We start from the raw sequence: 15,465 nt of genomic DNA, 5'->3' as shown, positions 1-15,465 counted from the left end.
ATTCCTCTAACACATAGGTAGCTACTTTTATAGTGCCTTATGAAACGATACTCCCTGGTAGTGAAGATACCATACGGTATAATGATAGGAGATTAGGCCCAGGAACTGTATTTATATGTGTCACGGACAAATATTGGGGAGACCATTGTGACTATTTGGGATCAGTGGGTTGGAACACGGAAGACGATTGGGAGTACAAACCTACTACTAGCAAGGATAAAAATAGAAAGACACTTATAAGCAGAATGACAATTGTTAAACATGTTCCCGAGCAATTTAGCTTAACCATAGAAAATCCTAGTCCAGAAGATAGTAGAACTTACGTTTTGGGTATCCGGTAGAGATCAGAGTTCATTAGCTTCAGAAAGCCTTTTTAGCTAAAAGACATATAGGGCTCTTCTGAGTGGCCATCACAGGTACAAGAGACGAATCCTTTAAGGCCCTGTGTGCAGACTGGGAGAAATGGTAGCTATAGCAGATCCCATCTGTGAGGATACGATGCCCATAGAGACAGGTGCTCTGATGTAAACTTATGGTTAGAATGGATGAGGTATAGTGCTAGCTCACATAACATGTGAGATTGCTATGTCTGTGGAGGAGCTAGGCCGCACTTGGGTACGTTGCCCCTTAACATCCCTGAGAATGTAGAAACTTGTTTTCTTAGCCTCTATACCAATACCTCTAGTAACCATTCTAGCTGTGAAACATGGAAAAAGGAATATCTCATCATAGCTTAAAAAAATCTAGGCCCACTGGGTCTATCACCATTTACCCAGGTAATTATACATGTTACTTCAGACATAGTGGTGGGGGCGGGTATTTAGGGAACTTTACAGAGGGATATTGCTCCACCTACAGGTCCACTATAATAGAGTATCAAACAATGTCTCTGGGAGACATTTACTGGATATGTGGAGATATGAAAATAAGGTTTAGGTTGCCTTTGAAGTAGACAGGAGAGTGTGCCCTTGCCAAAGTTATAATGCCCCTACACATATTTACTGAAAATGACAAAAACACATACCAGCTTAAGGGGAACACTAGAACTACAGGAAAAGAAGAGAAGCTCCTATAGGAAGTTTTGATCTACATGTATATATAGATGCCATCGGGGTCCCAAGAGGGGTCCCTAATGAATTTAAAGCTAGAGACCAAGTCAAAGCCAGTCTTGAGTTCTTTATCTCTCCCCTTGTCACCATAAATAAAAATGTAGATTGGATAAATGATATCTATTATCAGCTGAGATTTGTTAACTATACAAGGGATGTCCTAAAGGGCATAGCAGAACAACTTGAAGCCACTTCCCAGATGGCATTCCAGAACAGAATGGCTCTGGATATGATCCTTGCAGAAAAAGGTGGTACCTGTATATACAGTATATTGATAAATAGATGGATGCTGTACTTACATTCCTGATAATACTGGCCCCAACAGTAAGGTCACTCTGGCCATTCTGTGAAACTGAAAAAGAATTCTGGCATTGACAACCCTTGGGATCAGTATTTTGGATGGTTTAATAGTTGGAAACAAGCCCTAGTGCAGCTAGGAATTATCATTGTTTGTATATTTGTTATAGGTGTCGTAATACTTTGTGTAGTTCCGATCATGGGAGTAATGGGTAACAATAAGGAGGAACACGTACTTGAGGCGAGCAAGGAATCCAAGAACATGTGTCGCTTCCTTTTATAATTTCTCAGCTAAGGAGACTGTATGTCCCTTGATGACACCATATGTATAATAAAAAAAACATGTATAAGTTATGATTTTTTAAGAGGGGATTTGAAGGAGTTAACTCCATTTTTCATATGCAATCATCTGTTCCCATTAGATAAGTCTGAGCCACACCTAACATTGTTTGAGGTATATGCAATATTTAGTAACTTATCTGGAGCTCAAGATCCAGCTTTGCGGAGAAATGTTTTTCTTTTCTTTAGTTATCTATATGATTTTAGCTAAATTGCACTTTTTGTATTAGCTCATAGAATGTTGCCATTTCAGCATGTTTCCTGATAAGAGAATCACTACTCCACCCTGCTTCTATCTATATAAACTGGATACAATATTAAAACTTTTGAGAATTGATTCACCCATAAACCTGTCTGCATGTCTCATTCTGTGGTGAATTCTCTCTCCCGGGTACCTGCTTACATATAATTGACTGGTCATCTGATGGTCGGATGGCTATCCATAGAAGGGTCAAGCTGACCACCAACAGTGGCCAAGACCATACAGCGGTTTAACAGGACAGGTTCAACTCAGAACAGGCCTCGCTATGGTTGACCAAAGAGGTTGAGTCCCAGTGCTCAGCGTCTTATCCAGAGGTTGTCTTTGGGAAATAGCCTTAGGAGTGCTGCCAGCATTGCTGCAGAGGTTGAAGGGGTGGGAGGTCAGCCTGCCAGTGCTTAGACCATACACCGCACACTGCATCAAATTGGTCTGCATGGCTGTCGTCCCAGAAGGAAGCCTCTTCTAAGGATGATGCACAAGAAAGCCCGCAAACAGTTTGCTGAAGGCAAGCAGACTAAGGACATGGATTACCGGAACCATGTTCTGTGGGCTGATGAGACCAAGATAAACTTATTTGGTTCAGATGGTGTCAAGCGTGTGTGGCGGCAACCAGGTGAGGAGTACAAAGACAAGTGTGTCTTGCCTACAGTCAAGCATGGTGGTGGGAGTGTCATGGTCTGGGGCTGCCTGAGTGCTGCAGGCACTGGGGAGCTAAAGTTCATTGAGGGAACCTTGAATGCCAACATGTCTTGTGACATACTGAAGCACAGCATGATCCCCTCCCTTAGGAGACTGGGTCGCAGGGCAGTATTCCAACATTATAACGACCCCAAATACACCTCCAAGACAACCACTGCCTTGCTAAAGAAGCGGAGGGTAAAGGTGATGGACTGGCCAAGCATGTCTCCAGGCCTAAACCCTATTGAGCATCTGTGGGGCATCCTAAAACGGAAGGTGGAGGAGCGAAAGGCTCTAACATCCGTCAGCTCCGTGAGGTCATCATGGAGGAGTGGAAGAGGACTCCAGTGGCAACCTGTGAAGCTTGGATGAGCTCCATGCCCAAGAAGGTTAGGGCAGTGTTGGAAAATAATGTTGGGCACACAAAATATTGACACTTTGTGCTCAATTTGGACAATTTTCACTTACGGGTGTACTTACTTTTATTGCCAGTGGTTTAGACATTAATGGCTGTGTGTCAAGTCATTTTGAGGGGGCAGCAAATTTACACTGTTATACAAGCTGTACACTCACTACTTTACATTGTAGCAAAGTGTCATTTCTTCAGTGTTGACACATGAAAAGATATAATAAAATATTTACAAAAATGTGAGGGGTGTACTCACTTTTATGAGATACTGTAGGTATCACTGATGGGCACAGATTGGCAGCACTTGTGGGCACTATTGGGGCTGCAGTGCCCTGATTAATAGTGTAGATGTTCCCTGTGTGGATTTGCAGGTTATCAGCTCTCCTCTCCTCATATACAGTTACATAGTCTGCTTAAAAAAAAAGTAACAGGTCCATCTAGTTCAACCAATAGAAGAGGAAAAAAATGTATACAATCTTATACCCACAGTTGACACATAGTAAGGTGACCCCCCCCCCCCCCCCCAATAAAGCATGATCCAATTTGCTCCAGCAGGGGAAAACTTCCTGATCCCCCCAAGAGGCAATTGAATATTCCCTGGATCAACTTTACCTACAGATCTTAGTATCCAGTTATATTATGTGTATCTAGGAAAGAATCCAGGCCTTTCTTAAAATGATTTACTAAGCTGGCCAGAACCAGCTCTTGAGGGAGTCTATTCCACATTATTACAGCTCTTACTGTGAAGAAACCTTTCCGCATTTGGAAATGAAACGCGCTGTCAGCGTGAGGAAAGAACTGCCCATAACTGGCAAATCCTGTTTACAATGTGATCATTTGTAAATGGACACAGCTGATCACATGGTGAGGATCTCTGTGATTGGCTCTTTACCCCCATCTGTGATCAGCTGTATCTGAAGGACACGGCCATCACAGATCCATGCCAATGCGTGCCAAAAGGGGGCTCGCGGGAAGCGTGATCACGGGAGGATATCAATAGATGCCCTCCTGGCAATGTGAGCCCGTGCTGTAGCCGTCTTTCAGCCATAGCGAAGGCAGAAAGTTGTTAAAGTGGAACTAGATGTAAAATGTTCAACATTGTGAACAGACAGGCTTTGTATTGCAAAAGAGACATGCAATAAAGTACACTTACCTGCCTATTCACAATCCTCTGCGGAGAGAGCACTGAGCTGCACCTGCAGATGTAGGTTTACATTGTGGAGCACTGGCAGGGTACTGGTGAGGACTGCACTGCCGTGCATGCACAGGAGTAACGTCATCCTATGCCAGCCAATCAAAACAGCCAAAGACCAGCACCCAGAAGAAGCAAGGGAGGAGATGCCTGCAAGGGGCCTCATAGAACTAAAGTTAATTTTAAAGGCACACAAATGCAAATATTATCGTATATTAATTACTTGCCACCTGCCCGCATTGTACTGCTGGCAATCAGCAGCTGTACACAAAGCGACATACTTCCAGGTCCATCTGTGATTGTACATGGCGGGAGCCTGTCAGTTAAGTCCCAGCCAATGATTCACGGCTGGGACCTGCTGTTTGGCTGTGCACATTCACAACACAGAGCTCTGTACACAGGGAACAATCCCTGTGTTTCTAATCCCTGCATAGCAGGGATGACAAATTTAGAGATCAGTTAGTAAAAGGAGCACACATTACACATAGACACATTTCTTTTTTAACAAAAAAAAAAATGTATTCAAAAAAGATTGCAACATCATACATGGACATAATACAGAGAATACAGCTTATATTGTAGCAACATAAACTTATACAGGTGTAGAACCATCATAGACACCTACAAGGATAATCGGGAACATACAGTATGAGCCCCGCTTTAGTATATCTAGGCAGGAGCCCTTAGATATGTTCTAATACACATTCCATAATATATTTATTACTAAATCAGCAGCCATCACCTATCTGGGAAAAAGAAGTAAGTATAAAGGAGGAGTCTCAAGAATCAGAAAGACGGTGTGAAAGTTCAGAAAGTAAGATTCCTATTTTTGTCTCATGCCGACCAGATTTTCTCAAATTTTTGGGGGCAGTTACGACCCAGATAGATAAGCCAATAGAGAGGAAGCACAGCATTAATCATTGACCTCCAAGCTGCTACCGTAGGGAAATCCGTCAGTTTCTATTTAGTAAGTATTGTTTTCTTAGCATAATATGTAGTGTACAATACAAACAATTTCTGATCTTTGGATGAAGAAAGCCTGCCAGCAATACCCAGCAGAAGTACCAGGGGGTCCATTGTTACCTGTACTGTGCTCACTGCGTTTATTTCAGCAACCAAAAAAGTTGAATATGCGAGCAGGACCATACCATGTGAATAAAATCACCTACTTTGGTTTGACACTTGGGGCAGTTAGCCTTAGTGGTGTGGTAAAGAGAGGACAGTCTGAGGGGTGTAGTAAACCCTGTGTAGAAATTTAAGTTGAACTAGACAGTCCCTAGCGGATATCATTAAAAGGGAGATACTGCTGAATTCCTTCATCCCAATCCAATCTGTCAAGAGTAGGTATGTCTTGGTGCCACTTCTGATATGATTGATTAGACTTGGCTCCGTCTCCTAATGCAAGTCTGAGATATATTGAGGATAGTGTGTTATCAATGTTACAAGCCATTAAGAGCTGCTCTACATCGTGGGGTTCTAGGGTAATGGGACCAGAATTCTGCGCCTGTATAGCATGTCTAAGCTGCAACTATCTGAAGAGCATACAGGAGGGTAACTGAAAATTACTCTTCTTTATGAAAGGGAAGAAGACTGCCCTCAGGTATGATATGGCGGAGAGTTCTGATATCACGTCCTGCCCAAATTTGTGGATCTGGTATGGATCGGAGATGTGATAGAGTGGGATTACCCCACAGTGGAATATGTGGGGAGATAGTGTTTGATTTATGCAGAGCCGTTGTCACCAAATAAAAATATTGTTTTTCTTTGGGGAGGTAATATTAGGGTTTGAGCGAGGGCACCTATATATAGTTCCGAGTAAGAACCCAACAGCGCCGCCTCCAGGTTAACTGCCGGATTGGATTTATTCTGTTCAAAACCACCAGCCCACGGTTACAAGCACTGCTGCCCAATAGTACCTTATAAAGCAGGGCAGGGCCAACCCCCCCTTAGTCAAAGAAAGCTGCAAAGTAGTTCTGGCTAGCCTGGGGGTAGAGCCTGCCCATATGAATGATGTGATGGCTTGCTCAAGTTTTAAAAAGAAGGCACCAGGAACGGGCACCAGTGTTTGTCTAAAGATATACAAACATTTTGGAAAGAAGGCCATCTTAATAGGATTCACCCTGCCTACCAGTGTAAGAGGCAAGGTTTTTCCAGATTGAACATTTTTGACAAAAACTGTGCAAGGGTATACATTTTCGGCCAGGTATGCAGAAAGATCCCTCGAAATTAGGACCCCTAAGTACTTAAAATGAGACAGCCATGCAAGAGGTGCTGGGAGAGTTGGAGGGGGCGCTATATGGGTCAGAGAAAAAAGCACAGATTTATCCCAATTTATTTTAATACTAGGCGTTCTTGTTTGCTATATGGGGATGTATCTTTACTGGATTGGGCTGTCTCTTTGCTGAATATTCGGGAAGGTTTCTGCTGGATTGGGCCATCTATTCACTGGATTGAGCTGTCTCCTTGCTGAATATATGGGGCTGTCTCTTTACTAGATTGAAATGTCTCTTTGCTGGATATTGCTTTATTTTGCTATATCCATACCAGACCCGAAGGGGGACCCCAGGCAGTTTTTTCTTTTCTTTTTATAAAAAGCCAAATTGCAACTGCGAGTCCATTTAAATGTGATTTGACTTATTTTTTCTTAAGAAATGTCATTTTTGCTGCAGCATGTTCTATACATGCTACAGATGCACCACTGTACAGGCACATTAAGGGGACTCTTTAAAGGATTTTTTTTTTTTTTTTATTGTTGCACTTTAAGCATCATTAAAATCACTGCTCCTGAAAAAACAATAGTTTGGACCTCCATACCCCATTTTATGGCCATTTACTTGCATAAACGCCTTTAAAATGGGCATTTTTGATTTCTCATTTTCGGCTTCTATAAACTTTAATGGAGTTCGCTATTTGGAGCGGAACTTTTCTCCTGTTCCGGAGATCTGCTGCGAACCGAACAGGGGGGTGTTCAGCCCATCTCTACTGGTAAAAACCTGTCCTCCCCTCCCCTCCCCCCACCATCCTGGTAAAGACATGCTCCCCTCCACCCACCATCCTGGTAAAGACATGTTCCCCCTCCTCCACTATCCTGGTAATGACATGCCTCCCCTCCTGGTAATGACATGGCCCCCCAGCCCCTCTGAAGCTGCTCAAATTGACAAAATATAATTTTAGGGCCCCTCAGGTGTTTAGTAATCTTTTAAATAACTTTTCTGACTGTAAGTATTAGCAGAAAAAAAGGGGGTGCATAAACTGCGCTAACCAATCAAGTGTATAAGCTGCTGACACAAACAACTGACAAAAAGGTTGATACAACGGAAAATAAAATAAAAGTGCAGCGCTAATGGGTAAGGAACTGCAACAGTTCTCAATACAAACAAATAAAATTACATATGTGATCAGTAAATGTGAAATCTGTAACTGAATACAATCAAAAAAGTCCATATAGAGTTCTCAATGGTAAGTGCACGTGGAGTAATCCAAAACAGAGAGGTGAATCTTGATACTGATATCCCATCACCAACACCAAATAAAATTGCGCTCACCAGATTCTGTTGACCCTGAATACCATATAGCATGAGGGTCAAATAGGCTGTTAGGATGGTATAGGATTCCTGAAACGATCTGCAACCACGGAAGGTCTCCCAGGTGTACAGTGGGTACGGAAAGTATTCAGACCCCCTTAAATTTTTCACTCTTTGTTATATTGCAGCCATTTGCTAAAATCATTTAAGTTCATTCTTCTTCCTCATGAATGTACACATAGCACCCCATACTGACAGAAAAACACAGAATTGTTGACATTTTTGCAGATTTATTAAAAAAGAAAAACTGAAATATCACATGGTCCTAAGTATTCAGGCCCTTTGCTGTGACACTCATATATTTAACTCAGGTGCTTTTCATTTCTTCTGATCATCCTTGAGATGGTTCTACACCTTCATTTGAGTCCAGCTGTGTTTGATTATACTGATTGGACTTGGTAAGGAAAGCCACACACCTGTCTATATAAGACCTTCCAGATCATAATGCATGTCAGAGCAAATGAGAATCATGAGGTCAAAGGAACTGCCTGAAGAGCTCAGAAACAGAATTGTGGCAAGGCACAGATCTGGCCAAGGTTACAAAAAGATTTCTGCTGCACTTAAGTTTCCTAAGAGCACAGTGGCCTCCATAATCCTCAAATGGAAGACGTTTGGGACGACCAGAACCCTTCCTAGAGCTGGCCGTCCGGCCAAACTGAGCTATCGGGGGAGAAGAGCCTTGGTGAGAGAGGTAAAGAAGAACCCAAAGATCACTGTGGCTGAGCTCCAGAGATGCAGTCAGGAGATGGGAGAAAGTTGTAGAAAGTCAATCATCACTGCAGCCCTCCACCAGTCAGGGCTTTATGGCAGAGTGGCCCGACGGAAGCCTCTCCTCAGTGTAAGACACATGAAAGCCCGCATGGAGTTTGCTAAAAAAACACCTGAAGGACTCCAAGATGGTGAGAAATAAGATTCTCTGGTCTGATGAGACCAAAATAGAACATTTTGGCCTTAATTCTAAGCGGTATGTGTGGCGAAAACCAGGCACTGCTCATCACCTGTCCAATACAGTCCCAACAGTGAAGCATGGTGGTGGCAGCATCATGCTGTGGGGTGTTTTTCAGCTGCAGGGACAGGATGACTGGTTGCAATCGAGGGAAAGATGAATGCGGCCAAGTACAGGGATATCCTGGACGAAAACCTTCTCCAGAGTGCTCTGGACCTCAGACTGGGCCGAAGGTTTACCTTCCAACAAGACAATGACCCTAAGCACACAGCTAAAATAACGAAGGAGTGGCTTCACAACAACTCCGTGACTGTTCTTGAATGGCCCAGCCAGAGCCCTGACTTAAACCCAATTGAGCATCTCTGGAGAGACCTAAAAATGTCTGTCCACCAACGTTTACCATCCAACCTGACAGAACTGGAGAGGATCTGCAAGGAGGAATGGCAGAGGATCGCCAAATCCAGGTGTGAAAGACTTGTTGCATCTTTCCCAAAAAGACTCCTGGCTGTATTAGATCAAAAGGGGGCTTCTACTAAATACTGAGCAAAGGGTCTGAATACTTAGGACCATGTGATATTTCAGTTTTTATTTTTTAATAAATCTGCAACAATGTCAACAATTCTGTGTTTTTCTGTCAGTATGGGGTGCTATGTGTACATTCATGAGGAAGAAGAATGAACTTAAATGATTTTAGCAAATGGCTGCAATATAACAAAGAGTGAAACATTTAAGGGGGTCTGAATACTTTCCGTACCCACTGTATATCCAGCAGGGTAGGTAGAAAGGATCACTCACAGAAATCCAGACCCATGTGGAAATAAACCAAAGGAAACAGACATAGTGTAAAACCCAAATAAAAAGTTTATTAAAAAAGGGGAATAACACTCACAAAATTTCCAATGGTAAAGGCAGAAACAAATGCAGGTCTGGCTAAACAGGCATGATCCTGATGCATTTCGTCCCACAGGACATTCTCAAAGGATTTGACCAGCCTGGTGTCAGAATGTCCTGTGGGACGAAATGCATCAGGATCATGCCTGTTTAGCCAGACCTGCATTTGTTTCTGCCTTTACCATTGGAAATTTTGTGAGTGTTATTCCCCTTTTTTAATAAACTTTTCATTTGGGTTTTACACTATGTCTGTTTCCTTTGGTTTATTTCCACATGGGTCTGGATTTCTGAGTGATCCTTTCTACCTACCCTGCTGGATATACACCTGGGAGACATCCGTGGTTGCAGATCGTTTCAGGAATCCTATACCATCCTAACAGCCTTTTTGACCCTCATGCTATATGGTATTCAGGGTCAACAGCATCTGGTGAGCGCAATTTTATTTGGTGATGGGATATCAGTATCAAGATTCACCTCTCTGTTTTAGATTACTCCACGTGCACTTACCATTGTGAACTCTATATGGACTTTTTTGATTGTATTCAGTTACAGATTTCACATTTACTGATCACATATGTAATTTTATTTGTTTGTATTGAGAACTGTTGCAGTTCCTTACCCATTAGCGCTGCACTTTTATTTTCTTGTAAGTATTAGCAGGCTAGGTGCTGTGGGGGGCAGTGTGTCTGTTCCAAGCTGTTCCCACATGAGCCGACACTTCTCATTAAGTGAGCTGACTGCTGAGCAGTGTCTCTTACCTAAGGTTCAGAGCTCCTGTCCTGGCTCTCCTCTGTGTGGCAGAGAAGCAGCTTATTGTCTCCATGCCATTGTCAGCACACTGCCAGCACCATGCTTCCCTGTCCCAAGCTGCTTATGATCCTCAGAGGAAACTCGGGCACACATGGCTTCTAAGACTGGGATGCCATTAAAGTTCATGTGCATGTAAAAGCAGGTGTCCCAATACTTTCAGTAATATAGCGTATATACCATAGTTTGTAGACTCTATAAACTTTCCTACATACTAAATATACACTGATTGCATTATTTTCACCAAAGAAATGTAGCAGAATAGTTTGGCCTAACTTTATAATGAAATATTTGCAAACTTTTATAAAAAACAGAAAAATGAAAAACATGTTTTTATTTTTTTCAAAATGTTCGGTATTATTTCATTTATCAAAAAATAAAAAAAAGAGTTAGGTACCTGGTAACTCGTTTTCTAAGAAGTCTTCCAGGGCAACATCTGAGAGATAGGCTCCTCCCACCTGAAACAGGAAACACAATAGTCCACCATTATAAAAATGTCAGTCATACCTGTGTGCCTCAGTAATAGTAAAGCACCGAAGGAGCCCTCAGTAAGCTTATGAATCCGCAAAACCCTTTTGTATTGTTGTTTAGGGCAGGAACGAGTTTTGCCCTGAAAGTTCTTAGCAAAAGAGTTACCAGGTATCTAACTCTTTTCTCTAATCGTTTTTCAGAGTAGCATCTGGGAGGATGTATCAAGCAATACTTACTAGGGAGGGGATAAAGTCTGGAGCACCTTGCGATCAAATATCTGGTCCTGACTTAACAGCTGGCCGATGCGGTAATGCCTTACGAAGGTATTGAAGCGCAAGCATGTTGCTGCCCTGCAGATCTGCTCTGGAGTTGCTCTGGCCCTTTTTGCGCTTGAGGATGCCCAAGCTCTTGTCGAGTGAGCTTTGACTCAGCTCTTTGGGGCAAGGTTTTGTGCTTGGTAGGCTGTCTGAATAACAAGCTTTACCCATCTGGCTATCATATTTTTCGAGGCCTGTTCCCCTTGTTGACTCCTGCGTGGAGAATGAATAGTATGGATGTTTTTCGCCAATCCTTAGTCCTCTCAAGGTAAGCTATTAGAATTTGCCTTACATCTAGCTTGTTGTATGTATCTCTTTTCTTACTATCCATTGAGCCTGGAAGGGAGGGGATAACCACATCCTGTGTTCTGTGGAACGTTGAAGAGAGTTTAGGTAGAAAAGCTGGGTCTGGGGTGAGGATTATTTTATCCGTCTGAATCAGACAATAAGGTTCTATCATAGATAGAGCCTGTATTTCGCTGACTCTCCTTGCTGACACAAGCGCCACTAGGAGAACTGTTTTTAGTGTAAGGTATTTATCTGGGCATTCTTACAATGGTTCAAAAGTTGCAGAGAGCCTTTAAGTACCGTGGAAAGGTCCCATGTCGGATTCTGGTAAGCTTCGTGGGTCTGGCTCTTTTTAACGAGAGAAGGAATCTTCTTATGAGGGGGTCTTCTGCCAGCCTGAAATCTGGGCAGGAAAACAGAGCCGCCACTTGGACCTTCAAAGTGTTTTTGGAAATGCTCTTGTCTGCTCCTTCCTGTAAGAAATCTAAGATTGCTGGAATTGTCCCCTTGTCGGGGGTCTCCTTTGCTCCCGTACCAGAAGACAAACTTTTTTTCTGACTTTCTCATAGATGGCTCTGGTTACGGGTTTTCTGCTGACTAAAATGGTGTCTATCACCTTGTTTGACAGACCCTTCCTCTGTAGCCTCACCCTTTCAGGAACCAAGCCTAGAGCTCCATGACCTTGTGGTTTGGGTGGTTGACTGGCCCCTGCGTTAGGAGGTCCGCCATGTCTGGAAGCATAAAGGCCCGTACACACGATAAGAAAATCTGAAGGGAAATTTCGTCCGACGATTGATCTGCCGATTTTCGGATTATTAGTATGGTGCTTTCGACAGCCGACTCCGACTTTTTGGCTGACAAAATCCTGATGTGCAGGCTATAAAATTTTTGTTGTCCGTAATACAACGTCCGATTTTCGTCTCATTAGTACAGATTGACGGAAAAAAATCTTAAGAGCAAGACTAGGCATGCTCAGAGACAAAAGAACACATACAAAGCAATCCAACACATGACATCACTTCTGAAGTAGAATTCTATGGGAATTCGTATGGGAAAATTCGTATGAAAAAAACCTCTTCACTTTCCACATCAGACTAGCATGCCACAGAAGACGGACGACAGATCTTTCGATAATCTGATCGTGTGTACGGGGCTTTAGATATGGTCCGACACTGAGGTTTTTTTAAGTGACTGAACCATGGTCTCTGGGGCCAATGGGGTGCAATAAGTATCACTATTGCCCTTTCTTCCTTGATCTTTTGAACTACCTTTGGTAGTAGGGCAGTTGGAGGGAATGCATAACATAGCTGGTATGCCCAATTTTGGTTGAAAGCATCTACACCGATGTTTCTATCTGTAGGGTTCAGGGAGTTTCATATTTTTTTTTTGACGCAAACAGATCCACCTCGGGCACCCTTCGGGTTTGAGTGATCCACGAGAAGGTTGCTTGATTTTGGGACCATTCTGTCTGTTTTATGGCTTTTCAACTTAAGGAGTCTGCCAGTGTGTTGTTGGTTCCTTTCAGATGTATAGCGGACATGGATCTGATGTTTGTCTTGCCCAAGATAGTGTCATTTTTGTCAGACTCATAAGGCGAGTCGATTTTGTTCCCCCTGGTCTGTTCAGGTATGCCACCCTTGTGGTGTTGTCTGACTGAATCTGGTTATTTTTGTTCTGAATGGCCGGTTGCCACCTCCTCTACGGCTTTTAATCCCCTCATTTTTGAGGATGCTTGGGACCAATGGGGATTCCATTTTCCTTGTACACAATGATCCGCCATATGCGCTCCCCATCCCAGAGTGCTGGCATCCCTAGTGATCCACACCAGATTGGATAGTCTCCATCTGCGTCCCTTGAGGTAAATTAGTGGGTTGAGCCACCACTGAAGCATTCTTTTGATTGAACGAGGAATCAAAATATTCGTCTCTAGGGATGATGGGTTGCCAATCCCATCAGGCCAGGATGTGATTTTGTAGAGGCCTCAAATAGAGCTGTGCCCAAGTGATTCCCGGAATTGAGGACGTCCATAGGTCCCAACATCGCCACTCCCCGTCTGATGGTCATGATGTTGGCCGATATCAGAGATACTATAATTTCTGTAAATTTTCTCAACCTTTTCTTCCGTTAGGAAAATCATTATTTTGGCATCCAGTATGAAGCCCAAGTATATGACTCTCTGGCTTGGAGTTAATTGTGATTTTTCTTCGCTCACAATCCGTCTATGGCTTTGTAAGAAAGAGATGCAGTTTGTGCAGATTGGCTTCCAGGCTGTCTGCTGATTCGGCGGAGAATGGTAGATCATCTAGGTATGGCACCACCCCTATGCCTTGCTGTCTTAGGTTTTTTAGGGCTTCTGCCATTATTTTCAAGAAAATCTTGGATGTCAAAAGGTAGAGCTGTGTACTGCATATGTAGAGTGGTAGCCGGGCCTTGGACCGCAAATCTTAAATATTTTTGGTGGCTCTTTATCAGCACATGTAAATATGCATCTTGCAGATCTACTGTAGCCATGAATACTCCCGCTGGAAGCCCGTAAGGTATTTATTAAATTAAAATATACCAAAACTACTCACAGAAGTGCAGCATGTAACAGTGTTTGTATACAGCAATAATCACAACAAATCGATCCACTTCCGGGTACGCTGCCGGCGTGTGTTCCACAGTGGTTTGAGGAAGTGACGTCGTGTGATGATCGTCTGCCAGGAAGTACGTTGATGCGTTTCGCCTGCCTAATATGGGCGTTATCAACGACAATACCTTAATAAATACCTTACGGGCTTCACTATATGTGGCTCCTTCCCTTTCTTTATGAGCATTTGATCAAGGGGAGATTATAGAGGATGCTGGAGGTATGTTGGAGGCTGTGCTGACTCATCCATCCCTACTGGCCATCCTGTGGAAAATCACTGCATATCTGACGCTTTATTACATTTTAAGTCTGGTGAGTGCATCCCCAAAAGGGGTTTCCTTGAAAGCACCTTAGCACTTGTGTGGAACACCTCAAGCACCTTATTCAGCATTTTAACTTTATTTTCAAGTGGACTATTATTAATTTTGGACTGCACATTATCCAGCACTTTTTTGCACTTGAATGTATTGTGAATGCACTTTAATCTATTATTAGTGTACCTTACTAATAATTACCTATTTAACACTATTGGATGAATTGGATATTTGTACATATTTTCATTTTGAGCACTAGTACACTTTATTGTCTATATTATAATTGTGATATTTTATGCCTGGTAGCGCTGTTTTAGATCATCTTATTATTTTCTTGGTTTTTACCTTAGTGAGCAGCAGCTGCAGGAGTCACTAATTTTATATATTTTTTATTTTAGCGCGGGTTTTAACACATATATTATTACACCTCTATCTTTTTATCCATGGGATCACTGAGGGTCCTGGAGTTGTCGAAGGCTAAGTCGGACTTGTTTGCGACTCTGGCGAGGGAGGCATCTACTTTAGGGCACTTTGCTCAGGATTTCATATCCTTCTCTCTCATGTACCTCAAATGTTCTTGGTTTTTTCGATTGAAAGCCTTTTTTACATCCGTGTCTTCTGATGCTGGGACTTCATCATCATCTGAGTCTGGACATAGGCCGTCCTCAGATTCTGGGCTATCTGAATCAGTTTCCTGCTCCGCTAGGTCCACCTCTTTCCTGCTACATGAGGGGGGTGGGTGGCTTACTGGTAGATGGGGTACTGGTCTTGCTGGAACCTCCAGCTTTTCTATAGCCAAATGTAGTGGCCCAATCATGCTTTTTATTGCCTTTTTAAAAAAAGAGTTGAGCATGTCTTTAAAGCGGTTGTAAACTTAAAAAAAAATAAAATAAAAAAAAAAAAAAACCCTGCAAGACAAAGGCATAATGAGC

At 42.7% G+C, this 15,465-nt stretch overlaps 1 pseudogene across 1 annotated transcript; it reads left to right on the top strand.

The window, feature by feature from the left end:
- The first annotated feature begins 245 nt into the window (after window positions 1-245).
- Window positions 246-13,781, top strand: LOC309552626 (annotated as a pseudogene). Its single transcript has 3 exons — window positions 246-337; window positions 453-1,209; window positions 13,719-13,781. The product of its transcript is annotated as an uncharacterized misc_RNA (transcript).
- Window positions 13,782-15,465: the final 1,684 nt, after the last annotated feature.

Source organism: Pelophylax lessonae (assembly GCF_965119305.1).
Source record: "Pelophylax lessonae genome assembly, chromosome: 4".
Classification (NCBI taxonomy): domain Eukaryota; kingdom Metazoa; phylum Chordata; class Amphibia; order Anura; family Ranidae; genus Pelophylax; species Pelophylax lessonae.
The sequence above is the reverse complement of the archived record's forward strand: the minus strand, read 5'-3'. Positions and strand labels throughout refer to the sequence as shown.